Source organism: Crinia signifera, chromosome 7 (genome assembly GCF_055691185.1).
Source record: "Crinia signifera chromosome 7, ASM5569118v1, whole genome shotgun sequence".
NCBI classification, from domain to species: Eukaryota; Metazoa; Chordata; class Amphibia; order Anura; family Myobatrachidae; genus Crinia; species Crinia signifera.
The window spans coordinates 117,891,044-117,918,755 of record NC_139223.1 but is presented as its reverse complement, the minus strand read 5'-3'; the positions used below and the strand labels follow the sequence as shown (position 1 = coordinate 117,918,755).

The 27,712-nt window shown below is 44.1% G+C and overlaps 1 long non-coding RNA gene across 1 annotated transcript in view; it reads right to left on the bottom strand.

Annotated features, from left to right (window-relative positions):
* Positions 1-8,737: 8,737 nt before the first annotated feature.
* The window catches only part of LOC146019529 (uncharacterized), a 132,767-nt gene continuing 113,792 nt past the window's right edge, over positions 8,738-27,712 (bottom strand). Inside the window, exons 3-4 of the long non-coding RNA XR_014450583.1 lie at positions 11,426-11,592; positions 8,738-8,857 (exon numbers count right to left, since the gene is read on the bottom strand). This is a non-coding gene — a long non-coding RNA (uncharacterized LOC146019529). The remainder of the gene's footprint in view (positions 8,858-11,425; positions 11,593-27,712) is intronic.

Sequence of the window (27,712 nt, the reverse complement as noted above, 5' to 3'; positions counted from 1 at the left end):
ACCGCCTGTGTCTGTCCTTTGTTCTTAATGGTTCTTATTTGTTCTTGTAACCTAAGTTTTAGTGGTCTTTTAGTCTTTCCACTTGCATTCTAATGGATGTAATTGACATCCTAACATGTAGATAGGGTTTCCACCTTATCCCTTTAATTCTGGACACATAATAATTACACAGGTTCTGTGGCTGGTTGATATCAAGACTCATCTCATCTGGTATAATTATTATGTGCCCAGAATTAAAGGGATCAGATGGTAACCCTACATGTAGATGACTGATTGTGTATTGCAGTTGATGAACTGTTTCATCCTAAATTCTTTTGTGTTTTGTTGTTGAAGGTCTTTCTGTTTGGATATAAATACCAGCAAATGGTACACCGTCCACTTAATACCTACCCAAGCATTTTGGGATGGACGTTTTCTGCATTTGTTTTTCTTTAAGCAAGGTGGACTGGGAGCCAGTCAATCTTTGAGATTCTTGGACTTTCTAAAATCCTTCTGTGACACGCTTTCAGATAATGAATATAGAGAAAACATTTCAGACTAAGTGCACAAAAAAACTACAGAGTAACTTAGATTGCAGCTAAATAGATTGCACCTTAAGGAGACCAGAGACTTTTTGAATCTCCTCAGTTCCATACATTGGAAGGAAGGCTATTAGCTACGGCCAACATTAGTTCCCTCTACACCACAGGTCTTCAACCTGTGGCCCTCCAGATGTTGTGGAACTACATGTCCCAGCATGCCCTGAGGTTTTTTGGCATGCTCTTATAGGAAAAAATGTGGCAATGCATGTTGGAACATGTAGTTTCACAACATCTGGAGGGCCACAGGTTGAAGACCCATGCTCTACACCATCAATGACCATAAGTATGGTGTAGAATGGGTAAAATATTCTTTAGAACAGACCAACATTTCATCTGGTCTGCAAAATGTCCTGATAGAGGGAATTCAGTTTATTCATATGAATATTTTTTGCCTTTTTAAGGATTATTACTTTCTGCCAAAAAAACGGTACTGCAATGGGAACCTGATTCGCACTGAGCTATACTACTTTTTTCAAGGGTCTGTGGGAATCCGAAAGTACAACCCATTCAGAGTGATCTGGTGTTCTATGCCAGGTATATAGATATTACATATGCTATACATATATAATTATAATATAATTAGATATTGTATATGATATACATATTCTTTATTTGGAAGGGAGGATGAGAACTATTAGATTCTGTATATATTTAAACAACAATACTAAAATATTATATTAACATTTAACCCTTTGAGTGCCAAGTGAATTTGTCAAAAATTGTATTCATCATAATGACCTGTAACGTTTACCTTATATAGTAAATATTTTTTTAAACTTGTTTTTTAAACTTATATAACAAATGTAAGCGAAGCTGGCATTATTAGCAGATATTTTGTGCATCTCTAACAGAGATGTTGGCACGCAAAGGGTTAATATAGAGGACTCCATCAATTTTCTTGTTTATGTGAACAATTATACCATCTACAGTATTATATAAATTACAACAAACCTACTGATTCCGGGTCTTATATCCTCTTTTCCATCTGTCACCATATTAACTGACTATATGTGATACCGACAGGCCGATTTAAGAGGCTTCAAAGAAACTGTTGGACACCATTGTGTTCCCCACCACTCCACCTTGACAAAGGCCCTGAAACGTTGGTTGTATTTTTGCATTGAAAAAGTTCCTCTCAGTGCAGCAGTTTCTTTGCATCTACAAATTCCCTCGGTGAGGGCACCAGGGTCAGTCAACCCTATTTGGGGGAGTGCAAGGCTGCCACCCTTGTCATATATATATATATATATATATATATATATATATATATATATATATATATATATATATATATGAAAGAGAATTCAGCGCCAGGATAATTTCTGCACAGAAGGGTACTTTTACAAAACAAATGTGGTCATGAGAAAAATTACTAATTCTATGACGGTATATATAAAAAACACACTTCCCACTAGTAATGGGTGTCAGCACGAGACCAAAGCCAGACGTTGGTGGACCGTCTGTGTGGAAGGGAAATTTTTGGAAACTATATTTATGGAACTCGGCGATCTGTGTTATTTAATAGTATTGGACGAATCCAGGAATACTTTCAAAAAATGTCAGAAATTTCTTTTCAAATGAAGGTTAGCACAGTAAATGGTAACAGAAAAAAAAGGGGGGAGGGATGGTACTTATTATATATGGTACTAAAATTATGTCTGCACAGTAATATAAAATACAATTAAATGCTCTAAAAACACACACAAAAAAAAATCGTTCAGGCTCTGTATAAAAGTATTTGCCAACAGGATCAAGCAATGATAAAAAACAGGAATGTTACATAGAGTGAATAAAGTATAAAAATCGCTTAGCTGGGTAAGGAGACAGGATTAAAAGCTGCCCGACATGTTTCGTCTAACAGATCTACATTATATGTGGCACAAGTGAAATAATTTAAAACAGTGAAAATGAAAATGCATTGCTGGACAAACCACCAATAAATGCTTACTTGCTTTTATCCATTTGATTGATTTTCTATATGTAAAGCCACCTAGTGGTACACTTAGCGCACCCCTATTCTTTTCTTCTATCCTTATCCGACCTGTACCTTTACTAGCAGCGAGGTATTATAGAGGTGCTGCTTGTCTAAGCGCAATATTGGGGCCACAACCTTCTTCCTATATATATATATATATATATATATATATATATATATATATATATATATATATATATATGTATATATATATATATATATATATCACAACAAATGATCCGGTACTCCACTCAATTCCAATTAAAGGGGGGTGCCTTGGCTGGTCAAATATACGCTGGTTGTAGAGATAAAGATCCCTCTGCCCGGCACTCACATACATCAAAGAAAGGCGACCTCACACAGGTCTAAACGGCAACGTTTCGGGAATTTTATTGTATTCCCTTCGTCAGGACAACACTACAGCATCGAAACAAACAACATTAAATACACTTACCCCTCCACCATAACGAGCGCTCCCCGCCGCGCCGTTCCCTGGAGTCGCGATGACGTCATTTTCCTCCGCCCGCCTGACGTCTCACGTCGGCTACCAAGGTACTGGGCGCCGCTTGAGGCGCTATGTCCAAATCACCCTAAGTGACATGTAAAAACAAACAGTGAAAACAAATCAATGAATAACAAAAATAACAACAAACCAGCCATCGTATCTAACGCCACAATGAGTATTAACTCGCAATAGTGGCTGCTTAAATAATATGGTCAGAATGCAAGCGCAAAGGGACCCATTAAAGATCCTACAGTAGGGGCAAGAACCAATATTCAAACAAGCTCCTAAACTGGGATATAAAGTCCACTAGTGCGATCTGAACCATATCTGTCAGAGTCAGGATGCTGAAAGCATGTAGAGACTTACACCTAACTTACAATTACAGGAGCTATATCTCTCCGGGGCTAAATATGGACAGCAATCTAACAGCAATTAAGACTAACTAAAAAAATTTTTAGCAGAGAGATACAGGACGCGCAAGAACAGGAGACAAAAAGAAAGGCAGGAAACCTCTGGTCCCCAAAGCCGATGGTGAATATCAACAAAATAATGTCCAATGATCACAGAAAACATTTCAAGGACATGAGCTCATTAAGGCCCAATGGGTGGACTGTCTGCAGGGTGTGCATCCATTTGGCCTCCTTTTGTAGCAGGGTCTTGTTTCTGTCTCCTCCCCTGTAGTTGGGGGGGACCCAGTCTATCATTTTATATTTTAGGGAGGCCATGGAATGGCCCAATTCCCTAAAATGTCTGGCCACCGGTTGTTCAGATCCTCGTCCCTCGAGGGCTTGTCTGATGCTGGAACGGTGCATGCCCATTCGCTCTTTAAAAGTCCTGGAGGTCTTCCCTATGTATAGTAGCCCACAGGGGCATCGAATGAAATATATCACAAAAGAAGAGCTGCATGTCAAGGGGTAATTGATTTTATAGCGTTTCCCGGACCTTGGGTGCACGAAGCTATCTCCGGTTTCAAGATAGCCACAGGTGGTGCATCCCAGGCATTTGAAGTTGCCGGGTTTACGTGAAAGAAAGTTGGTTGTAGTTTTATTTTTAAACTTAGTGAGATCATTTTTGACAATTTTATCCTTTATATTTGCTCCTCTTCTGTAGCCTGGGACCAGCCTAGAGTCTTTGAACATAGGCAAAAGTGGATCATTGGTCACACTCGGCCAAAGATCCTTCGCAGTTTTGGTGATGTGCCCGGACCCTGTGGTAAACTCCATCGGCCATATAGTTTTTCTTACAGCCTCATCGTCTCTCTTGGGATGGAGTGCTTCGTCTCTGGAAATGGCCAGCGCTCTTCTCTTTTCTTTTTGTAAATCACGTGCCGAGTATCCCCTCTGGAGAAATTTTGTCACCAAGTTGTCTATTTGGATCTCAGCATCTCTTCTGTTGCTGCACAAGCGGATCATGCGCAGGAACTGGGAAAACGGGAGACCACGCTTGAGCGCTGCTGGATGGTGACTTGAGGCGCTCAAATATGTGTTCCTGTCGACATCCTTCTGGTAAACAGAGGTAGTAATAGTGTTGTTCTCTAGGGTCACTAGAACATCCAGATAGTGTATGCTGGTATCACTGTACTCTGACGTGAACTTAATGTGGGCATCTCGCGTGTTGATGTTTAAGAGGAGTGTTTTCAAATTGTCCTCGGTGCCACTCCAGAATATGCAGATGTCGTCAATGTACCGGCAGTAAAAAGTGAGAAAGGGTGCGCAAACAGGATCATCGAAAAACACTGACTTCTCCACCAAAAACATAAATGCGTTGGCGAAGCTCGGTGCCACCGAGGAACCCATAGCACACCCTTGTTTCTGCCTAAACAGCGAGCCATTGAAGGTGAAGTAGTTCCTTGTTAAAGTTAAGGATAATAACTGTATAAACAGATCGACATCTGGGCCCTTGTAGTGTTCATTCAACTGGAGCAGTGATCTTGTTGCTTCCAGGCCCCGCTGGTGGGGAGTTAGAGGGACAATTGTGTGATGCATCGGTGTATGAGAAACTCTCCTCAGACCCCACGAGACAATACCAAAAAGAACTTTCAGACATTCTGGAATTGGCCGTAACCAAGAAACTCATATCTACTAAAATCAAAGATGGTATCATTGTACAACATCCTAAAATCCCACTGATTTATTGTCTTCCAAAGCTGCATAAAAATCCGGTCAAACCCCCTGGCAGGCCAATTATAGCTGCCAGAGAATCAGTCTACTACATAGTGTCGCAGTTTCTGGATCACTACCTGCAGCCAGTTATTCAAATGCAGAGTACTTTTCTCAAGGACACTACAACGTTCATTCAAAAGATGATAGCTCTCTCGCCCCTGCTAAACAAAAATCTGATGGCCACAATAGACGTGGTGAGCTTGTATACAAGCATCCCCCACCAGCGGGGCCTGGAAGCAACAAGATCACTGCTCCAGTTGAATGAACACTACAAGGGCCCAGATGTCGATCTGTTTATACAGTTATTATCCTTAACTTTAACAAGGAACTACCGTCTTTCCCCGATAATTAGACCTACCCCGATAATAAGCCCTACCCCAGATTTTGGACGCTGGTCCAAAATAAGCCCTCCCCCGAAATTAAGCCCTATCATTTTCCCCATGTAATTTGATGTACCTCATATGTGTAGCCCCCGCTCAGCCCCCGCTGACTCCCGCTGACCCCCGCTGACCCCCGCTGACCCCTGCTGCCCTCCGCTCACCTCCTCTCACAGAGTTTTCTTGTGTAGCCACTGCGATTCTCTCCTGGGGCACTCCCCCGTCTGCCCAGCCTCAGCGTCTCTGGCTAGCCGCTCCTCATGCAGCAATCCTTCCAGCCTGCACCTCCCCTCCTGGTTCTTGTAATGTAGATGAAGTTCAAGGTCCCGTACAGCCGCTCAGCTCCCCTCCCGTAGCGCCTCTCCGGCTTCTCCACTATCTGGACAGCTGTGGCTGCCGCACGTCACTGCTGTGCGCCCCGCGTCCTCACTCCGTCAGCCGGCTTACACTGCCGCCAGCCACACGATAAAACAGCCCAGCTCAGTCCTGCACTCTCCGAGCATCAAACGGCAAGTATTCTCAGCCTTTGGCTCCCTCCAACACTCTCCGGCTAGGGCATTTGCTTTTTTTTTATCAGGATGTATTCCAGGGAGCTCCCATACCACGCTTCCCTACACCCGCTCTGCCGTGGTCACGCCCCCCTTCCTGGGGCATTTTGTAAAGGCACAGTGGGGCATGTACGGTAACATGGAGCATCTATTAAAATAAGCCCTCCCCCGAAAATAAGACCTATGGTCTTTTTTGAGGGAAAAAAAAAAATAAGACAGTGTCTTATTATCGGGGAAACACGGTACTTCACCTTCAATGGCTCGCTGTTTAGGCAGAAACAAGGGTGTGCTATGGGTTCCTCGGTGGCACCGAGCTTCGCCAACGCATTTATGTTTTTGGTGGAGAAGTCAGTGTTTTTCGATGATCCTGTTTGCGCACCCTTTCTCACTTTTTACTGCCGGTACATTGACGACATCTGCATATTCTGGAGTGGCACCGAGGACAATTTGAAAACACTCCTCTTAAACATCAACACGCGAGATGCCCACATTAAGTTCACGTCAGAGTACAGTGATACCAGCATACACTATCTGGATGTTCTAGTGACCCTAGAGAACAACACTATTACTACCTCTGTTTACCAGAAGGATGTCGACAGGAACACGTATTTGAGCGCCTCAAGTCACCATCCAGCAGCGCTCAAGCGTGGTCTCCCGTTTTCCCAGTTCCTGCGCATGATCCGCTTGTGCAGCAACAGAAGAGATGCTGAGATCCAAATAGACAACTTGGTGACAAAATTTCTCCAGAGGGGATACTCGGCACGTGATTTACAAAAAGAAAAGAGAAGAGCGCTGGCCATTTCCAGAGACGAAGCACTCCATCCCAAGAGAGACGATGAGGCTGTAAGAAAAACTATATGGCCGATGGAGTTTACCACAGGGTCCGGGCACATCACCAAAACTGCGAAGGATCTTTGGCCGAGTGTGACCAATGATCCACTTTTGCCTATGTTCAAAGACTCTAGGCTGGTCCCAGGCTACAGAAGAGGAGCAAATATAAAGGATAAAATTGTCAAAAATGATCTCACTAAGTTTAAAAATAAAACTACAACCAATTTTCTTTCACGTAAACCCGGCAACTTCAAATGCCTGGGATGCACCACCTGTGGCTATCTTGAAACCGGAGATAGCTTTGTGCACCCAAGGTCCGGGAAACGCTATAAAATCAATTACCCCTTGACATGCAGCTCTTCTTTTGTGATATATTTCATTCGATGCCCCTGTGGGCTACTATACATAGGGAAGACCTCCAGGACTTTTAAAGAGCGAATGGGCATGCACCGTTCCAGCATCAGACAAGCCCTCGAGGGACGAGGATCTGAACAACCGGTGGCCAGACATTTTAGGGAATTGGGCCATTCCATGGCCTCCCTAAAATATAAAATGATAGACTGGGTCCCCCCCAACTACAGGGGAGGAGACAGAAACAAGACCCTGCTACAAAAGGAGGCCAAATGGATGCACACCCTGCAGACAGTCCACCCATTGGGCCTTAATGAGCTCATGTCCTTGAAATGTTTTCTGTGATCATTGGACATTATTTTGTTGATATTCACCATCGGCTTTGGGGACCAGAGGTTTCCTGCCTTTCTTTTTGTCTCCTGTTCTTGCGCGTCCTGTATCTCTCTGCTAAAAAATTTTTTAGTTAGTCTTAATTGCTGTTAGATTGCTGTCCATATTTAGCCCCGGAGAGATATAGCTCCTGTAATTGTAAGTTAGGTGTAAGTCTCTACATGCTTTCAGCATCCTGACTCTGACAGATATGGTTCAGATCGCACTAGTGGACTTTATATCCCAGTTTAGGAGCTTGTTTGAATATTGGTTCTTGCCCCTACTGTAGGATCTTTAATGGGTCCCTTTGCGCTTGCATTCTGACCATATTATTTAAGCAGCCACTATTGCGAGTTAATACTCATTGTGGCGTTAGATACGATGGCTGGTTTGTTGTTATTTTTGTTATTCATTGATTTGTTTTCACTGTTTGTTTTTACATGTCACTTAGGGTGATTTGGACATAGCGCCTCAAGCGGCGCCCAGTACCTTGGTAGCCGACGTGAGACGTCAGGCGGGCGGAGGAAAATGACGTCATCGCGACTCCAGGGAACGGCGCGGCGGGGAGCGCTCGTTATGGTGGAGGGGTAAGTGTATTTAATGTTGTTTGTTTCGATGCTGTAGTGTTGTCCTGACGAAGGGAATACAATAAAATTCCCGAAACGTTGCCGTTTAGACCTGTGTAAGGTCGCCTTTCTTTGATGTATGTGAGTGCCGGGCAGAGGGATCATTATCTCTACAACCAGCGTATGTATATATATATATATATATATATATATATATATATATAAAATCCAACTGGTGGGAGGCACTCAAATGAACTCACTCAGGGCAAATGTAGCAAAAGCATGTGTATTTTGCGCCAAGTGCTTTCGGGGCTCCCCCTGTCCTCAGGGCACACAGGAGAAAGACAAGTGCAACAATAACTTACCCCTCTATGTTCCCCCTGGTATTCCCCACAGGTCCTCCTCCGCTGCCTGGCGCCGCCATCCGTCCCACCGGAAGCGCACAGACCCGCACTTCTGGAAACGCGGCTGTCCCAGCCAGAAGCTCCAAATCTTAGCTCCAGCTGCATCATCCTGCATTCCACCTGCAGTGCTCATCCACCATCCTCCCGCGAGCAGACAGTGATCCCTTATGACCAGCCAGTGGAACAACCTGTTGGACACACCAAATATAAAAATGACATAACATACAAATATAAAATAGATGCCCGGAGTGTTCAGATATCACCGCACAGAAACACGTGTGCAGGTACATCCAACCCTCCAGTGTTAACAACATACTATACCATAAACCAAACACAGAAACAAATGTGAAAAAAATCAAGATATCATTAAACATAAAAATAAATAAATAAGAATGAACATAAAAAATGACAATCAAATACATTTTAACATTTTATCTCAAGCCTACTGTATATAGAAGGAGTGCATTCTTGCACTTTATGGTCTGTTCCCAGGGCTCTACTGAGAAGATCTACATTGCCTTAATCCATTGACCTAATACATTCATATTGCAGGCTCCCTGTCCCTACATAATCAAATTAAACTATTCCAATTGATTTTCTCATTCAGTCCCCCAGGACTGGTCGTTCCCAGGTGGACAATCCACTGTGATTCTTTTAAATGTAAAACTTTAGCCAGATCCAATGGGATAATCTTCGAGTTATCCTTTTTGGATGAACTGAGTAATTCCGATCTATTCTTCTGCATTATCTTCTGTTTGGCCTGCACCAATTCTTGTTCATCGTATCCGGGTTTGGAATTTTTCTACCAAACTATCCAAGCTAGATGATTATTCCTCCCTATCACTGGTGATTCGGGCTGCCCAAACCATCTGTGACAGGGGCAAAACCCTTTTTAGGGCTGGAGGGTGGTAGCTGGATGACCGCCACAATGTGTTGTGGTTGGTGAGTTTGTTGTATACTTTGGTATTAATTTTACCATCCTTAACTTGTACCAAAACATCCAGGAAATTTAAACTTTCTTGATGATGGGCATAAGTGATCTTGATAAACGGACTGCTGGCATTGATTCTAGTCATGAGTTGCACAAGACGCTCCTCCCCAACTGTCCACAACAGGAACACATCGTCAATGTATCCAGTGTACATCAACATGTGCCCCCTAGTGGACGGGTCAGAGAAGAATAAATCAAATTCAATGGGAAACAAATATATATTTGCATAGGAGGGTGCCACGGAAGAACCTATGGCACACCCCCTATTCTGGACATAAAAGTCCCCATTGAAAAGAAAATAATTTTGACTTAGAATGAACTCAAGAAGACTCAAAAATAACTTATGGTCGAAGACACAATTTTCCAAATTCTCTGACAGGAATTTATTCATCGCCAGAAGTCCCCCCTCGTGGGGGATAGAGGTGTACAGACTACACACATCAAGGCTGCAGAGGAGAGTTCCTGGTGGAATTGCATCAATCTCCTGTAATTTCTTTAAGAACGATGTTGTGTCCTTAAGGAAGGTGGATTGTTGTAGGACCAATGGCTGCATTATGCTATCCAAGAGTTGTGACGTCGGCTGGAGTAACGATTCCATAGCCAAAGCAATAGGCCTCCCTGGTGGTCTAGAAGGATCCTTATGAAGTTTGGGCAGGGTATAAAGGACCAGAACCTTGGGGTGTTGTACACGGATTACTTTCAAAACTTTCAATGGTATTTTACCCTCTCTGTGGGCCTTGTCAAGAACATCAAATAGCTCCTGTTGGCATAGAGCTGTTGGATCTCGTGCAAGTTTACTATACACCTCTCGGTCCTGTAGTTGATGTAATACTTCTGCTCGATAGTCTTCTACCCTTTGAATCACAATCGCCCCGCCTTTATCCGTGGGGCGTATTATGATAGTCTCATCTGATGGTTGGCACAAAGCTCAAACCCAGATTGAGCACTTTCTTCTTATCTAAGGATAATACTCTGTCTGATAAATAAAATATTAGATCTTCAACTTGGTCGCCGCCACTGCTGCTGCTTTTCTTACTTGTCTGACTTCTCTTGTTCTGGCCCCATCTGCAGATGGCTGAGCGCATTTTGTATTCATGTGTCCTCCTAAAGGGATCGTACCAGGGCCACTCCCTTCATCGGTTTCAGAAATAACAAAATCGCTGTCACTACTCGTTTGATTAGGGCCTGATTGTACGCCCTCCTTGTGCCAAGGTCTATGATTTATATGTGTAGATCGATCATGTTGGGGCGGTTGCTCCCATACAGCCATCTATATGCAAGATTTTCTTCATTATCCTGGTCAACTGCCATTTTTTGGGTTTTCAAATTTGTGCCAATCTCTTTGATATTGCGCACATTTCTTTTCTAGCTGTTGTATCCCTTTAAGTTGGTTTTCATGGCTCAATGCATCTTCATGCACAGACTGGAATGATGTTTGGATCTGGTTACCGACAATTCCCTATTAGCTTCTTCTACAAAAAGAATCATTAGGTCAAACGCACATTAGTTTAATATTGCGACCCATTTACGGATGAAATCTGGGTTCATTCTCCCAATTGTTGGGGTATTCCGGACCCAGAATCCCCGTGGGATCTTGAAATAATTTGAAAGGGATATACTGTGCAATTTTAAATCGATCTCACGGGGGGGTTGCGGGTGGCACTCTCACGAAACTACCACACGGATTAGTTAAGTCAACGTTTCAGACGTCACTCCTTTATCAATACAAGAACACAGAATACAGTGCATCCACATACTTACATACCCGATAAAACATCTTCTCCACCAATGCGGACATCACAGGAGGCGTGCACTCGCTCTCCTCACTCTTTCGGGTTTCCCCGTACATCCGGCATAGACGTTGTGTGTGCATCCGCACGTCATCCTCCACGGCGTGTGTTGATGTTGCTAGGCAACCACCCCTGTGAGTCACTGTAATGAGAAGAAGATGTAATGAACATACAAGTGAGAAATAAATATCAAAGTTACAGTAAACAGTGAATGTGTGCCAACATGGAAGCAATAATTACTGTAGCATGATCTAAATCACAAAAAATATATTCAAAGAGAATTGTTCATTGAGACCTTGAGGTCTCATGGTTTCAAGTTTGTAAATCCAGTACATTTGTAACTGGAGCAATTTTTTGGCCCGATCCCCTCTTCGAGGGTCCTGGGGAACATGATCAATTATGACATAATGTAGGCTGGCCAGACTATGTTTTTCAGTGGCAAAATGCCTGGCCACAGGCTGGTCATTCTCTTTTTGATTGATGGCCGCTCTGATGGAAGAGTGCTGCAAAGCGATACTTTCCTGGAATGTCCTGATAGTCTTACCCACATAGCATTTGCCAAATAGGCATTTTATCAAGTACACCACATTGGTGCTGTTACAGATCACTGCATGTTTATTATTAAATTTGATACCAGAGAGTGGGTGTAAAAAAAATCTTAGTGTTGGTCATTCCAATTTACATCCAGTACAGGTGTAACAACCCCCTGCTTTTACCCGGGTGTTGGGGGGAAGTCTTCTGGAGACATCAGTGCACACTACCCAGTCTCTTAAATTCCGACTCCTCTTATAGCAGGACATAAAAGAGGTATTCTTTAATTTGATGAGATCCCTGTCTTGTTGTATCACTGGCCAGAGGTTCCTCGAAACAGTTGTGATAATCCTGTCTGCATCATTAAAGTCTCTACCCAACCTATTCTTTCCTTTGTTAGATTGGGGTCTCTGATTTTACTGAGCAATGATTCTCTTGATAAGGAATCCACTTTTCTTCGTGCAATATAAAGTAATTCATTATTATAGCCTTGACAGTTGGGTGGGTAATAGGTCAGAGTCATTGGTGATATGTTTCACTCTGATGTATTGAGACAATGGTAGACCTCTTATTAGGGCCGGAGGGTGATGACTTTGTGCACACAAAAGCGTATTTCAATCCATGGCTTTTGAAAAGATGGACGTCACTATCTGATGATGACAATCATTGTTTACTGTAACTTTGATATTTATTTCTCACTTGTATGTTCATTACATCTTCTTCTCGTTACAGCAACTCACAGGGGCGGTTGCCTAGCTACACCAACACACGCCGGGGAGGATGACGCGCGGATGCACACACAACGTCTATGCCGGGAAACCCGGAAGAGTGAGGGGAGAGAGTGCACGCCTCCTGTGATGTTCGCATTGTTGGAGAAGATGTTTTATCGGGGATGAAAGTACTTTATGTGGATGCACTGTATTCTGTGTTCTTGTCTTGATAAAGTAGTGACGTTCCGAAACCATATATATATATATAGGTGGCCTTTCTCAAGACAGGTCATCAGCAGACATCCTCACAGCTCAAGATCCTGACTCTTGAGCTGTGAGGTGTGTGGGTGTAATGAGAATAATGGACACTACTGTATGGTGTAATGTGAACTTGTATTATTATGTGGTCACGGCCCTTCCCAATGAAGCCACGCCCCTAAATGTGTGATGTGCGACTTCATTGCGCACTGGCCCTATCTTGGTTATCTCTTTGTCAAAGAGCACCAAAATGTTTAGTTATGGCATTGTGTGTGTCATGGCCTGACAGCAGGCCGCAGGCTGGAGGCGGGTGCGGATATTCACTTCACCGGGCGCATTGGTCCTTTGGCCTTCCAGGTGCTCGGCCGATAGGGTCCGGTGGGCTAGCGTTTCTAGTGGGGTCCTAGTCTCCGGCGGGTCCAGCGATGGCTCCGTTGTTGGCTCTGTTTTCGGCTCCCGGGACTGGGTGCTGTCATCTTGCCTGCGTCACGTGACCGGCAGATGGGGTCTCCCTTATCCCCTCTTTTGGAGCGCACAGCCTATCCCTGCACTGCTGGGGAAATAAATCCCAGCAGCCTGAGTGCCTCTGAGGTGGTGCAACTTCTAAGTTGTAAGTTCAGTAGGAAGCACTGTTCTGTTTCTGCTTCTTATACTACCAGTGCTTGCGCAGTACCTGTAATTTGGTCCAACTCCTGTGAACTGATCCATCTGTTTCCAGTGACTCCTGCCTCTGCCTGTGTCAGAACCCTCAACTTATCACCTCTGCTATCCAGTCCCATACCGGCCACTGTACCAGCTTCGGTCGTCCTGTCTTTGCGGTTCCAGTGCCAGTATCCTCTGTTTACCAAGTCGGTCCTCTGAGTTCTCCTGCTACCTAAGTTCCATTACCCTGAAGCCAAGTAGGCCTTTTGAGTTATCCATTTATATTCATTTATGTATCCAATACTCACGGCCAGATAGTTTATGCGTAGGTCCTACATCCTACCCGCTAAGCTTCCAGCACCATAAGTGCAGCCTGTCCCGGGACTTCAGCCTGACACAGATCCTCAATCACCACCCAGTGTGTCACTGTGTTTGTGGGTGAACAGTTGGTAATAGAAAGAGAACTTCATACTACTGTGCATAGATAAGTAGTGGATAATGGGAGACTTTGCTTTGTGCAAAGAGAGGTGCTTTTGCTGCCAAAATGTAATTTAATGTGATCATGAGGGTGCAAACTAATTAGAGGAGCACAAGTCTAACCCTGTAGCTATGTCACTGCATACAGTATATGGACATGATCTTCTCTTCTTTTTCATGTTTACTACATATTAGTCATGTAAGAAAGTCATTATTTGTGGGCGCTTTGTTGGATAATAACTACTGTGGGATCCCAGTTGGCTAATGAACAATATATATGAATAGAAGTCTCAGGTGAGGGCAAAAGTTGGTTATTAATCGTTATGCGATCATGTAGATAACTTATAGAGGCCCTGTACTGCATCTGTAACAAGAATACTGTAGGTGCACTGTTCTCAAAACTGGTTTGAAGTTGAACTGATCCTCAGTATTTCAAATGGTAGTTGTTCAGGGAATTTCTTTGTCCTTTTCTCCCCATAATTTTTTTCTGCAATAAACATGCTTTGCTGCTTGCCTAGGTGCTAGGAAATTTACAGCTCTTTTGCCTTTTTCTTTTTATGTTGCTTCACATACAGTAGTTTCTTTTCATTCAATTTATTGTAGTTTTTTCCCCTAGAAATTGTGAATCCCTGTATTGCTTTTGTGGACTGACATATTGTATATCACAAATGTATTCTCCTGTTGGCTAATTTCGAAAATAGAATTCTTGGAAGATGCTAGAATTGCATTGTTTGTATATTAGTGATTGTCAGACAGAGGTTGTTTTATAAGTCTGTCTATAATTATTCTAAAGGTGTGTACACACGATGCAATGTGGAGGCTGCTGATAGCGATTTAATATTGGCGGCTGTCGGTTGCAGGCATTGACAGGCAGCTGGGGCGGGATAGCAGGAAGGTGTGGGTGGGGGGGGGGGAATGCTGAATTGGCCCTTGTTCTGAGATAGCAAAAATGACACTGGTTTGCAGGAATCTATGACCTGCAAACTGGATTTGTTCTAGGGAATAGGATTGCCACCTAGCAACAGCAGGGGCGTTAGGCAGCAAGTCTCTCAAAATTTGCTGAGGGAGAGTAAAGTTAAAGAAATTTCACTGTCCTCTCCCTGCACAGCTCCAGCTCCAGCAGTGGGTGTGTATGCATGCGCATGCACCTCCACCGCTGATTCGATTTTTTAGAACTTCACCGTGACAAACCTGTCCCTAAAGCATATAGGAAGGCAGTGTGACCTTCTAGCTTAGTTACTCCTGGATCCATCACTGGAAAGAAACACAAACCACCAGTACCTTGAAACCAGGAATGATTTATTAAACTGAAAACAGGCAGCCCTTTCAAGTAACTGGGCTATTGAGATAGATCCAAAAACTTAATGTTGTAAGTAGTAGTAGTAGTAGAAATGAAACTTGAAACAGGTAGAGTCAGGTAGAACATCGGGCTTAACGCTTCTGTTTCTTATTAGTAGCTGCTTGCAGCTTCTTTTGGTCCCTCGGTGCGCCTTAGGGAATGAAAGAGGGTAATATCAATATCCAGCAGATTTCTAAGAGGAAACAACAGAGCTAGCAATATTTGGTGCAAACGAAGGGTGGGAATGTCTTTAGCAGTTGCTCTAGTTGCAGATGCTCCACATAGGGAATGGCTTTAGAATTGGTATGTATTTATGCCCGCTTGCCTCATAGAGGCTACTATTCATCCTCTGATGGTGGAGGATTTAGCGGGGCAATAAGGTGATAAAGAGATGGGTGATATTGTCTCTAACTGGTGTCTTTAAGGTAAGGTAAGCTGTTAAGCATAAAGGCACACATATATTAGACTCTGTGGGATCTTCTATGATATTGAATTCCACTATTGGGGTATTGAAAGAAGAGGTTTTTGTATGCCCATTAAGGATGATATGGTATCCCGTTGGGGTGCGTGACAAGTTTGTTTTCTGTTAGATTAGGGATCATAATGGCCAAAGCGAAGCCATATGACCTTATGGTAGCTGTAGTCCTGATTGGTATTTGGATGCTAGAAAATCTAGGGCTAAGTGAAGTGGTGAACCCAGAGTAGGTGAAATTTGTTGGAATCTTCAGAGATTGAATTAATTAATGATCGCACAGTATCTGGATCTAGTGTGGGGTCTTAAGGAAGCATTAATTAGTGCTTGGGTGGGAGATGCTAGGGCAAGGTCAGATAGCAACCCAGTAATATTGCCATCAACATACACTGGGGAAGAGACTCCATTATATCTGGAGTTCCCTGGAAACATTCCCTGGATAGTCCTATCCATCGTTGGTTGACTATTGGAAACCCCACTCCGGATGATCAAACAGGCTATGTGGGGTACCCGGTCTTCCGTAATTTTCTGAAGGACTTTCAGGAGGAGGGCTGGGAAAGGGAAGGCATATGGGGGAAAGACATCACATCCATCCTTCACACCCCTTCCATCCATATCCTGGATATGAAGCATGGAGTTTGGGCATTTGTGGGGTTGGCGAAGAGGTCTATTTATAGGTTTCCGAAGGAATCTATTATTTTTTAAAAAGTTGGCTTTTTAATGCCACTGAGTCTAAGAATTTATTTTCGCAAGCTAACAATCCGCTAGCTCATTTAGTTGACCTGGGATGTAGGATGCAATAAGGATTATATCCCTTTTAGTTGCCCATTCCAAAATCTCTAGGGCTTCTCTTCAGAGGGAAATGGATTTTGTGCCTCCCATTCTGTTTACCCCACTGTCGTATTGTCTAAGCATAGCTGTATGCGAGTTTTTATTTATGTGTTTGGGAACTAGGGCTTTTAAAGCTAGTTTCAGTGCCCGTAATTCTAAAATGTTTATAAACAATTGCGCTTTTTCAGCCAACAAAACTCCCTTCACTGCTCTTTCTTGTGAGAAGCCTCCCCATCTTGCTAGAGACGTGTCTGTAGTTATTGTCATTGATGGTGGGGGTCTATGAGAGGGCGAGGAAGAGGAATAGGAAGACTGTTCCATTGGGACAGTTCTGTCTTCAGTCTCCTGAACAGGAATATCATATCTGTCCAATTATATTGCACACTTACTTTTGTCTGTCTTTTTTTACTTTTTTCCTGTGAAAAAAAGGGCTCTCTGAGGTGGGGGATTACCCTGTATTCTGCTGAGGACATTTCCTTACCTCAGAAGAGGAGAGGGAGTGAGGCTGTGCCATTTTGTGGGTTCTTTTTTCCCCCATACTCCCAGCCATGTAGGACAAAGACAGAGACACTGTCATCCATGCCAGCGCTTATAGAAAAATCTGATCAGCGCTGTGCCCGTGCACATGACGTGGTATGCGCACCTCCAGGCACCGCTGGCAGGCCCGGCAACAGGGCGGGTCAAAAGGGACAGCTGACCGGGGCCCCAACGATCTGAGGGGCCCCAAGGTCAGTCACCATCCTTCCCTCTGCCTGGTCCCCCGCCACTCTGCTGCCTGGTCCCCCGTCACTCAGACGCCGGCTCTGCCGACTTCCAGCTCTCTGACACCCTGCTGCTCAGGTGCTTAGCCTCACTGCTGCCCAGGCGCCAGATGCACCCCCACCAATCAGACATCCGGCAGCCGATGAAGAGATCAAGGCCGCTGCTGTTTGCCCAATGGGTGAGTGCACTGCATTAATTTGCAGGCTGATCCTATGTGCAGTGTGATGTCTGACCCCGCCCCCGGACTATAGTTATTCGGCCCGCTGTCCTGAAGCACGCTGCTTCTAACTGCCCAGCCCCAGACTAGCAGTGCAGCAGCAGTAGTCTGTCCTCCTTCCCTGATGGTACATTTCTGGGCTCCTCCTTACTTAACATCTCAGCAGCCATGGTGACTGGGTTCCTCAGAGACAAAATCACTTTTACAGCCACCAGAGCTCATCATAGGCTGGACATTAAATGGTAGAGGTGCACCCAGAACTCGGCTGCCCCCAGCTCCCTTTCCTCTGCCTGACCTGCCCATCTCCTGACCCTACAAGCAGAGAGAAGGAGGTTCCTGCCTTCCACGGAACCTCACTTGGAAACACCACCCTCAGCCACGGAATGCAAAGTAAGTTTAGTTATCCCTACTCCCATCCTCCCTCTCTGCTCTGCACCACTACTCCCATCCTCTATCCCTGTTCCGCACCACTACTCCCATCCTCCCTCTCTGCTCCACACCACTACTCCCATCCTCTATCCCTGCTCTGCACCACTACTCCCATCCTCCCTCCCTGTTCCACTTCACTACTCCCATCCTCCCTCTCTGATCCACACCACTACTCCCATCCTCTATCCCTGCTCTGCACCACTACTCCCATCCTCCCTCCCTGCTCCACTCCACTACTCCCATCCTCCCTCCCTGCTCCGCTCCACTACTCCCATCCTCTATCCCTGCTCCGCACCACTACTGTGCTTGATGAGAAGGGGGCCCCCAGAGATATCCGTGTATGGGGCCCCAAGATTTCTATTGCCGGCCCTGACCGCTGGAGCTGTGCAGTGAGAGGACAGTGAAATTTTGGTACTTGTGTATTATCACAGCGCCCGTTAAATAGTTTACGTACTGTCCTATTCAGTGTAGTGTCCCTTCAGCACGGCGGCAGCAGTTAAGTAGTCAGTGTAGTGTCCCTCCAGCATAGTGTAAGTGCATTATTTGTGTAGTACGACTGTGACTGTATGTACGTCCCCCCAATAAGCGGAATAGCGGAACAGCGACTGTGACTGTGTGTATGTTCACTTCCAAGCGGAGCTAGCAGAGCTTTACGCAGTCAGCGTAGTCAGTTAGAATGCTTACGCAGTAAGCGAAGTCAGTCAGAGGTGAAGGTGAAGTGACACGGACTGCAGCTGTATTTCTGAAGCTCTTTGTTAAAATTAATTTGGAATGGCTGCTTAACCACTGACAATATTTAACCTGCCGCAGACAGAGGAGGAGGTCTCCATGCGGCACATTGGTTTCACGGCTGTTGCATCATGTTTCTGACCCTACTGCATTTTATTTTTTCGTGGGCAGAGGAGCTTGCAAGCATTTCATTTTGTGAGGGAAACCTGAAGTTAACAAACAAAACCACCATTTTGTATAACAATTTGATGCGTGAGGCCTGCACCCTTGATTTGATGTCTCAGCCCTAACGCCGGATTAGCGGACCCAGAAAAATTGTAGAGGTGGACAAAAGTCTATTTGTCCAGCGCAAGAATCATGACGGATGTGTCCTACATGATTAACACTGCCATGTATAATAGACCTTATTCTGGTTCACGCACGGAAGGCAAATTGCTTCTCAAATGGACAAAACCATGTGCACTGCAGGTGGGGCAGATGTAAAGTGCAGAGAAAGTTAGATGTGGGTGGGTTATTTTGTTTCTGTGCAGGGAAAATACTGGCTGTTTTATTTTTAAATTGTAATATACATCTCAGTTTGAAACAAAACCCCACCAAAATCTAACTCTCTCTGCACATGTTACATCTGCCCCACCTGCAGGGCACATGGTTTTGTCCATTTGAGAAGTAATTTGCCTCTGCGAGTGAACCAGAATAAGGGCCAATGTGTGTTTTGTGTCAGCATTTTTATTGTTAAAGAATTTACATACTGTATAAGACTTCTTTCTGGTAATCTATATAATAAGTTGAAGAGTGAGTTTGTGTGTGCGTGTCTGTTGCCGTTTTTGGGAAATTTCACTTCGAAATGAAAAAACACCAAGGTTTGCCTTAATTGATGATCTGGAAAAAAGATCGTCGATCTGGGAAACCGAAGACAAAGGAACACAACTGATTTCATTGCTGTCATTGAGTATGAATGCAAACACATTCGAACATTATGGTGGAGGCTTTCAACAATTGGGAATAATTGTTGGGGAAATACATAGACCACACATCACACACACGTACACATTTGTACACACAAACACACATCACACACAGTACACCATATATACGTATCACACCTCATTCACTTACACATTGGACAGATACACACAACACACACACATACATAACACACCACAAGCAGTACAACACACACCCAAAAACATTATAACACACACAAACACAGAGAACACACACACTTATACCCCTTTGACAACAAAATCCCGGATCCAACCCGGCCTTTGGAACACAGATCCAAGCCAGGTCGGATCCGGGATTTGCACCGTTTACACTGTGGTGCCTACCTGCAGTGTAGACGGAGGTGACGGTTGAAGATTACATCATAAAAATAAAATACAATTAAAGAATATTGAATGCGCCTGAACACTGCAGCCCTTGATTTATCCAAGAGACTCCTTAGATCCCAAACAATAGCAATACACAAATTGGAAAATCATAGGCGCTGTGTACACAGCGCCTATGATTTTCCAATTTGTGTATTGAAGATTACATCATCTCCAAGCGCTGGGAATGCGGTCACCCCTGACGAGACCGCTGATCCTCGTCCTGGGGGCAATCCCAGCACTAAGGTAAGCTGCTGGGCTGCCCCCAGCCCCCGTGCACCCCCCCCCCAGCCCATGTCCATGAGGTGAACATTCACATCCTCCCTGCTTCCGCTGCTGTCTGCAGAGTACAGAAGACAGCAGCGGAGGCTGTGTGCGACCCCCACCCAACCTCCATACTGACCGCAGGACGCTGCGGTCCGGAGGTTGGGCTTCCCCCCATTGATGTAAACAGGAGCCGGGTCAGATGAATGTGACAGGTAGCAGGTGGAAGGAATGTGACATGTAGTGTGACATAGAGGTGCATGTCCCTGCATCACCCCACCATCTCTGTCCCTGCATCACCCCGCTATTTCTGTCCCTGTGTCACCCCACCGTCTCTGTCCATGTGTCACCCTGCCATGTGGCAAAATGTGAATTTTGGATTCAATCCGGGTGGCATAATGTGAATTTTTGCTCAATCCATGTGTCATAATGTGAATTTTGGCTCAGTCCGGGAGGCATGATGTGAATTTGGGTTTATTCCAGGTGGCATGATGTGAGTTTGGGCTCAATCTGGATAGCATGATATGAATTTTGCCTCAATCCATGTTGCATAACGTGAATTTTGGCTCAATTTATGTAGCATAACATGAATTTTGGCTCTTTCAGTTTTGTATAACATGAATTTGGCTCAATATGGGTGATATAATTTCAATTTTGGCTAATGTTTTTGCTCAGTATGTGTCGCATAAGGGGAATTTGGGCTCTTTTTGCTTGGCATAATGTTAAAGGGGCAAGTGTAAGGGGGTCAACTACTTTTTTGCATAATGTGTATAAGGGGCATATGGCATGGTACACTGCACTCAAGGGCATGCCCCCATTTGAGTGGCGGAACCCTCTTTTTCTGGAGTGTACACATAACTTCAGCCTTCAATTTCCCATACCCTCACTTCAAAATCTCCACCTCGACCACTGCACATATATATATATATATATATATATATATATACAGTATATATGTAGCGCACCTCACACACTTACACATTGGACAGATACACACAACACACCACACACAGTAGACACACCCACATACACTGCAACACACACAAAAACAGTACACCACACACAAATAAAAAAATGCATCATAGGGGCTGAATCTCAGGAGTGAATGTGGAATTCATCAACATACACCAGCTATCAAGTCAGGAGTGGTGCATTTCAAACAACAATAAAACTCCTGATTTCATTGCTGGCATTGATTATCAATGCAAACACATTCTAACATTATGGTGGAGGTTTTTTACAAATTACAATCTTAGACCTCTGGCACAGCATAAGATGACATTTTACAGCAATTCTGGAAATTAAAAAAAAAAAAAAAAGGTTTTCCCGGACAACGCCGGGCGGGTCAGCTAGTGTACTATATAGGTAAATTAGGCAGCATTACAAAACATTTTATATGTACTGTATACAGCACAGAAATATCGAATTTGACATCAGACCACTTGACCCATGTAGTCTACCCATGTACTGTACACAATGTTAACCTTCCCGAATCCCGACATATGACGTACATTTACGTCATATGTCGGTTGCGGGGGAATCAAGCCAGCTCACGGAGTGAGCTGGCTTGAAAGAGAGCAGGTATTGGCTGTATATTACAGCCAGGTCCCTGCTCTCACGGCCACGAGCGGCGAGTTCGCCGATCGTGGCCGTTTAACCCTTTAAGCACCGCGGGCAAAGCGACCGCAGTGCTTAAATAGCTGATCGGAGGGGGGGCGCCCCCCTCCGGTGCCGATCGGGGCCCCCCGCAGCGAGATCGGAGGGTGCCGATCGGTTGCCATGGTAGCCAGGGGTCTAATGTAGACCCCTGTGCTGGCCGTGTCTGCATACCTATCATATCCTGCCTGAGGCAGGATGTAATAGGAAGTGCATAAAATCACTACGTTCAGCCATAGAGCTCTATGGCTGAACCTAGTACAGGCGATCGCGCCCCCTAGTGGTCAAGTACACTAGGGGGCCTTGTAGTAAAAGTAAAAAAAAAAAAATAATAAAGTTTAAAAATAAAAAAATAAATAAAAAAATATTAAAAGTTCAAATCACCCCCCTTTCCCCATTTCCCAAATAAAAATAAATAAAAAATAAAAAAATAAACATATTTGGTATCGCCGCGTTCCTAAAAGTCCGATCTATTAAAATATAACATTAGTTATCCCGCACGGTTAAAGGCGTAAACGGAAAATAATCCCCAACGCCAAAACTACGTTTTTTGGTCGCATCGCCTACCCAAAAAAAAATAGCTAAAAGAGATCAGAAAGTCGCCCATATCCCATAATGGTATTAATTAAAAAGTACACTTCAGCCCGCAAAAAATGAGCCCTCACCCAGGTCCGTAGGTGGAAAAATAAAAAAGTTATAAGCCGCAGAACATGGCGACGCGACGCAAATTCGAAAAACCGTAACATTTTCTATTTTTTTTTTTAGTGGTAAAATGTAACGAAAACTATATGTTTGGTATCACCGGAATCGTAACGACCCATAGAATAAAGATAACCCATCATTGTAAACGAAATATGAACTTCAAAAAAACCGTAACCAGCGCAAAATTGTGGAATGGCGTTTTTGTTTTTTTTTTACCCCACATTGAATTATTTCCTGATTCCCCAGAATATTATACGGTATAGTAAATGGTACCATTACAAAGTACAACTTGTCCCGCAAAAAAAAAGCCCTCATGTGTCTATATAGCCGGAAAATTAAAAAAGTTACGCTTATTTGAACGCAAGGAGGAAAAAAAAAAAATTACCATAAAAGGCAATGTCGGGAAGGGGTTAATTAAATGCCACATTTTTTTTTTTTTTTTTTTTTTTATTTTCGTCTTAGCCAAGATCTTAGTCAGTGGATCTCAGATAACATTTAAGTCTAATTTTAGTCAATGGTTTTGCAGTTTATGGACACTGTAATGGAATTTGCTGAACATCATTTCTTTATCATTCCCTTGAATACTTTGTATACCTTTCACTATGTATGTGTTTAGTAGTCTAGGTATCAAACAAGTGCAACACGAATGCTATTTCCTTCCCAGCAGGTAATTTATTTTCTGCAAATATCAATTCAAGAATGCAATCGTATTTTAATTAAAAACGTTAATTTAAATAATTAAAGAATACAATAAATCACTACAAAAATACAACCTGCCTGATACAAGTAAGCAGTAGTAGTAGTAGTAGTACAGTGCTAGTCTACTGCAAAAAATAAAGCTGTAAGGATGCATATTATAATATGTAGCTACCTTATTTAGCAGACGTTAATTAATAGCTAGCAACATAAACTGACTGGGTGATTCTCATTACAAAGAGTTGTTGCGCAGCTGCAGCACAAATATGTATATTTAGGGCCAGAGAAGATGGGTAAAACTGCATAAAATATGTTATTATTAATTAAAGAATCCAATAAATCAATCACTCCAAAAATACAACCTGGAGGTGTCCAAATGAAAATGATACAGCATTTTTGTCTTAGCAATTTTCAGCTTGACGACATTGACATGGACTGATATTTAGTCACCATTTTTTTATAAGAAATTCATATTTTCATTATCGTTACATTTTAGTCACAGAAAAAACTATGTCGACAAATAGTTTTAGTCTAAATTTTCATAGATAAAATTAACCCATTGAGTGCCAAGTTAATTTGACAAAATCAGTGTGAAAATTGGCAAGCAAACATTTTTAATCATCTTAAGGACCTGTAATGTTTACCTTATACACTGCTCAAAAGAATGACATAACACATCCTAGATCTGAATTAATGAAATATTCTTATAAAATACTTTGTTCTTTACATAGTTGAATGTGCTGACAACAAAATCACACAAAAATTATTAATGGACATCAAATTTATTAACTCATGGCGGCCTGGATTTGGAGTCACACTCATAATTAAAGTGGAAAAACACACTAAAGGCTGATCCAACTTTGATGTAATGTCCTTAAAACAAGTCATAATGAGGCTCAGTAGTGTGTGTGGCCTCCACGTGCCTGTATGACCTCCCTACAATGCCTGGGCATACTCCTGATAAGGTGACGGATGGTCTCCTTAGGGATCTCCTCCCAAAACATGGACTAAAGCATCTGCAAACTCCTGGACAGTCTGTGTCGTTGGTGGATGGAGCGTGACATGATGTCCCAGATGTGCTCAACTGGATTCAGATCTGGGGAACGGGAGGGCCAGTCCATAGCATCAATGCCTTCATCATGCAGGAACTGCTGACACACTCCAGCCACATCAGGTCTAGCATTGTCTTGCATTAGGAGGAACCCAGGGCCAACCACACCAGCATATGGACTCACACAGGGTCTGAGGAACTCATCTTGATACATAATGGCAGTCAGGCTACCTCTGGCAAGCACATGGAGGGCAGTGCCACCCTACACCATTACTGACCCACTGCCAAACCGGTCATGCCGGAGGATGTTGCAGGAATCAGAACGTTCCCTTGCTGTCTCCAGACTCTGTCACGTCTGTCACATGTGCTCAGTTAAACCTGCTTTCATCCGTGAAGAGCACAGGGCGAATTTGCCAATCTTGGTGTTCTCTGGCAAATGCCAAACGTCCTGCATGATGTTGGGCTGTAAGCCCAACCCCCACCTGTGGATGTCGGGCCCTCATACCACCCTCATGGAGTCTGTTTCTGACCATTTGAGTAGGCACATGCACATTTGTGGCCTGCTGGAGGTCATTTTGCAGGGCTCTGGCAGTGCTCCTCCTGTTCCTCCTTGCACAAAAGTGGAGGTAGCGGTCCTGCTGCTGGATTATTGCCCTCCTATGACCTCCTCCACATCTCCTGATGTACTAGCCTGTCTCCTGGTAGTGCCTCCATGCTCTGAACACTACGCTGACAGACACAGCAAACCGTCTTGCCACAGCTCGCACTGATGTGCTATCCTGCATGAGCTGCACTACTTGAGCTGCACTACCTGAGCCACTTTTATGGGTTGTAGACTCTGTCTCATGCAGTGGCGTAACTATAGCTCCGCAGCCCCCGCGGTGGCGGGGAGGCGCAGAAAAAGTGTGGGCGCCGGGGGTCTGCGGGGCTATAGTTACCCGCTGCTGTCTCTGCCGGTACCTGCCTGCCGTGCCGTCATGGTCCCGGCCATCTCTCCCAGCGCTGGCTCCAGTCCTGCTGCTATAATGAAAACTGACACTTAGAAAATGGCTGCCCCCATACTGCAGACAGTTTTTTGTCTGCAGTATGGGGGCAGCCATTTTCTAAGAGTCACATTTCATTATAGCAGTAGGAGCTGGCGCGCCGGGAGACAGGGGACCGTGACCGCAGATGCGACCGGGCAGCAGGTAAGGGCATGGGTGGGGGGGCTGAGGGGAGTGGGGGCGCCCAAAAATTTGCGGCAGGGGGGGCGCAAAATCGGTAGTTACGCCACTGGTCTCATGCTACCACTAGAGTGAAAGCACCGCCAGCTTTGAATGGTGACCAAAACATCAGCCACAAAGCATATGAGCTGAGAAGTGGTCTGTGGTCACCACCTGCAGATCAACTCCTTTATTGGGGGTGTCATGCTAAATTCCTATAATTTCCATCTGTTGTCTATTCCATTTGCACAACAGCATGCGAAATTGATTGTCAATTGTGGCCAGTTTGATTTCACAGAAGTGTGATTAACTTGGAGTTACTTTGTGTTGTTTAAGTGTTTCCTTTATTTTTTATTAAATATAATATTTTTTTACACAACATTTTTTATTTGAATTTATATAACAAATGTGAGTGATGCTGGCATTTTTAGCCGATATTTTGCATATCTTTCACAGAGATGTTGGCACTCAAAAGGTTAACACTGACTGTACATACACAAACTTATACATTAGGATTAATTGTTGTGTTGGTAGCAAATTAACCTATTTAATTTGTGGGAGGAAACACAGAAACCCAATACAAATTTCACATAGTTAGGGTCATGGTGGGAAATGAACCCATGACCTCAGTGCTGTGATGCAGAAATGTTAAGCACTTCACATCTGTACTGCTCCATCTACCCTTACATTTTATATACATAATGACATGTACAAAATATGCAACAACTTATGGCCGGATACAGATACTGCACGTCACACAAAGCCAGGCTAAAGGTAGAACACAGGGCCTACAGTACCCCCCCTCCCCCCCTCTGTCAGAGTAGCCCTCCATCCTTATCACAATCACATAACTGTTATTGTTCGGGTGTGAGCCCACAGCCATGACCGCTTTTTAGGACAGCCACTGCGAACCCTACTCTGCCTCTTACTTCCAAGAAATGGAGAACCACATCCGGCGCTGTATTCCAGTAACCTTTTTTTCAATGAATATTTAAATGTTGGGGAGAGGTGAAGTCATCATCCCACAATCCTCACTCAGCTCTCTCCAAATAACACTGACCTTTTAACAAGGCCCTATTTTAAAATCAAAGTTTTCTTTTGTAGAGAATAAATCTCCCGGCTCCTCCGACTTTAGGATAACACGTGTTCCCTTTTGCAAGATGGGCCCTATTTTCATACAAAGCTTTCTTTTCCTCTCAAATTTTATGGGTCAGTACCTCTATACATCACACTTCTATACACTACATCAATACATCACGGCCCCTTGGGGCAATAACTCACCTCACAAAGAGGTCCAAAATTCTCCAAAACATTTATTTGTACTTCCTCTTGAATCAGGGTACAAATTCCTCAGAGTCATCCATCCATGAAAAAGCAGGTTTTAATCCAAATAAGTGTACAAAAATACAGTGTATCAGGTAAAGCAAAAATGTATAAAAAAAAAACAGATAAAAAACTAGCAGCACATAAACAGCCAGAGTCTTCCACCGCCACTCCAAATCCAGATGGGAATGGTGATGTACCAGATGGAAAAAGGTAAAGATCTCCAGCAGATCTGTTTTGGGCTGTATTAGCTCTTTTTCAAGGCACCTATACAGATGGAGCACCTCTCACTCTTGCCCCGCCAGTGCCAGAATCTGTCCACTGGCGATTGCCGGCGGAGAGGCGCTCCATCTGACTGAGACGCGCGTGCGTCTCAGTCACACGCACTATCACACGCACGTGCGACTCAGTTTCCCGTTAGCTAGGGGACGGGAACCCTGTCCGTCTCCGCTTCAGGGAGACAGACAGACAGGGTTAGGGAGGAGGGGTCGCAAGGCGGCGGGGACCCGGGGCGACCCTCGGTGAGGCGGCGGGGACCCGGGGGGAGCCCAGCTGTAAGGCGACGCGCACGCATCTCGTGTGCGTGCGTCCCCTTATGGGGGCT